Source organism: Elgaria multicarinata, chromosome 23, assembly GCF_023053635.1.
Source record: "Elgaria multicarinata webbii isolate HBS135686 ecotype San Diego chromosome 23, rElgMul1.1.pri, whole genome shotgun sequence".
In the NCBI taxonomy this organism is placed as follows: domain Eukaryota; kingdom Metazoa; phylum Chordata; class Lepidosauria; order Squamata; family Anguidae; genus Elgaria; species Elgaria multicarinata.
Window position 1 is genome coordinate 8,528,223 of NC_086193.1, and position 2,637 is coordinate 8,530,859.

The following is a 2,637-nucleotide window of genomic DNA, read 5'->3' on the forward strand; positions in this document are numbered from 1 at the left end:
GTTTGCTACATATGCTGTACTTTTGTTCATAGACTACCAACCAAGCAATAGCTAACGAGCCTGGGTGGGTGGGTGGGGAAGTGCCTGACTGTGGTGGGGTTGTTTTTTTTAAGTTTTTAAGGAAAAAAGCTAGCTCACTTTAGAGAAAATCTTCTCGCCCAGCATGAAATGTAAAGGAATCACAAGGGGGTGATACCTCTTTGGTGGTGGAGCCCACATCCTGCAGCAGATTTTGGACCAGAAGAAAGATGTGAAGTTCCAGTTCATGCTCCTAGACCTTTTTTTGGGTGTGTGCATGTGCTGCCAACAGCCACTTGAGTTCAGAAGAATGCTCACCCAAACGTAGGAGTCCTAAAGGAAGGAGCAAGGTGGGAAAGGACCTGTGCATTCCAGGCATGCAGAGGCAGCTTATAGCATCTTGTGAAAAGCTTCCAGGAAAGCGTGACCTCTCTGGCATTCTGCAGCTGCACAAGGGGCCACCTTGAACTACATTGCCAAGGCTTGTGTGAATGGCAGCTGCTGTTTGTCCTCTCCTCTCCCTTCAACATTGGAAGGCTTTGTTCTACTGGGAGCATTTGCATCAATACTTACTCTGAGGGCCACAGTGTGCATTCATGAAAGAGGCCTACAGAGATGTCTGTGGAAATCAGAACCCATGAATTAGCCTTGGAATGGGGGAGGGGGAGAAACGACTGAGAAGGTGGCCGACTTTTAAAGTGTACAAGATGGAAGGTCCGGTTCTGGATTCTTGGTGCCAAATGGGTTCCTGCAAAACCTGCTTCGAGCCCCAGTGGGAGACGATGCCAAAAAACCAAACACTGGAAGGAGAATTACCACCACATTAAGCAAGTGAACCAGGAGGATTAAGTGGTCTGTTTTTAAAGGTGCCCTCTGGACCCATGAAGTACAAACAACACTAATGTGACTTCAGAGCCACTAACAGCTAATTTCCCAAATGCTACAAGGACAGCCTGAGACTTTTTACTTAAAAAGAAGGCCTGTGGCCGCAACGTGCGATGGCATAGTGTCAAATATGCTTCTATGTTGTGTAGGCAACTCTAGTTGAACTTCGTTACACAAGATGTAACAGGATTTTTCTTTTCCTGGATGTGTTTTGGTCTCAACACTAAAGTCGAATTGTATGTGGACAGCTGCAGCATTCCAGGTAGGGTGGGATTGGGTGGGAGGAGCTTGCCAGCCTCTAGGTTTCCTGGGAGTAATTCATGTCACGGAACACTACAGAAGAAAGCAAAAGTGAGACACTTTTTGAAGGGATTCCCGGGTACTTTTGCACATCCAGCAACATGCATGATAAGTTCTTAAAATTGGGAGACCAACATGTAGTAGAAATCCTGCACAAGAGGTTCTGTTGGGTTGATGGAAGTGAGGGTGGGGCGGTTAGTGCTTTCTAGAATAACCAACATTCCTGATCTTTTTCGTCTAAATGTCTTTGTGATGACAGGGGAGGGGGATTCCCGCTTAGGTCAGGACAGTTTTGCATCAGATTTGTGTTCTTGCCAAAAGATGCTCATTGCTCTTTTCTACAAGAGAAGTTCTGCAAATGTGCCATGATGTCCTCTCAGCGCCACTTGCCCGGAGCACCTTTTCATTATGCAAGCCTGTTCTCGCACACCTTGATCTGCAGCGTCCACTGCAGGCATTGGACCTGTAGCTGTGAGATCCAGGAGCTGGGAAGCCAAACTTCTTGGGCACCTCTCTTGGATTGGCTGCTTTGGGACGGGCCTCCCTGCCTGAAACGGGCTTGGGGTGTTGAACGTCAACTCAATTTATTTGCTGAGCAGGCTGTTGATCCCATAAAGGGGGCAAGTTGTACATTGCTAGTGGTATATTGGGGGAGGAGTTCTCAAAATGAAAAAGATGCTAGTTCTTGCAAGTGTCCTCTAGTACCCTTGTGAAGCCACCTTACATGGACCAGCTTTTGTGGTGGACCCTCTGTCCCTGGTCCAGCAATCGCTTGTTCTCAGTGAATGTGCCAAACTCACCTCGGCCATCCTCCCCTGACCCCCCTGGATTGTGCTGATGGAAGCTGGTCAAGGTTCCAGATGTGCCAGAAACAAGGGTGCAAAGTTCTTGAGCTCATGCATGTGAGAGTGGAGGAACTCGAAGTTGAGATGAAGGAACAATCTGACCAAGTTCTGTTCACAGTGCACTTTATATGAAAAGAGTTCTACTGAAAACACAGTAACCTGCTCTCAACCCCTTCATGTTCATCTTCTTATACGCAGGAAGAGGATTGTAAAATGCATCATTCCATTTCCTTGTAGAGCTTTGAAATGATTGGGCCATATAGCGAGCAGCTCTTCCCTCCAGCCACGTCTTCCCTTTTCCCTGGAGTTGAATTATTCAATCTGCCATTGCCTTCAATTGTGTTTTTTCCACATATTTTATTACTACGTTAAAAGTATGCTACTCTTTTTTTTTTTGGTGTGTGCGCTGGCCATTAATTGTATTGCGCTTCACCGAAAACGAAGGTTGTTTGAGTCCATCAGAAGTTAAAGTCTGTAACTCTGTGCGTGTGTGTGCGTGTGTGTGTGTGTGTGTGCGTACTTTTTTTAAGCGTTATATGGTTTGTGCCAATGCCCCGTTCTTTCTTTAGTACCAGAGACTCTTTTACAA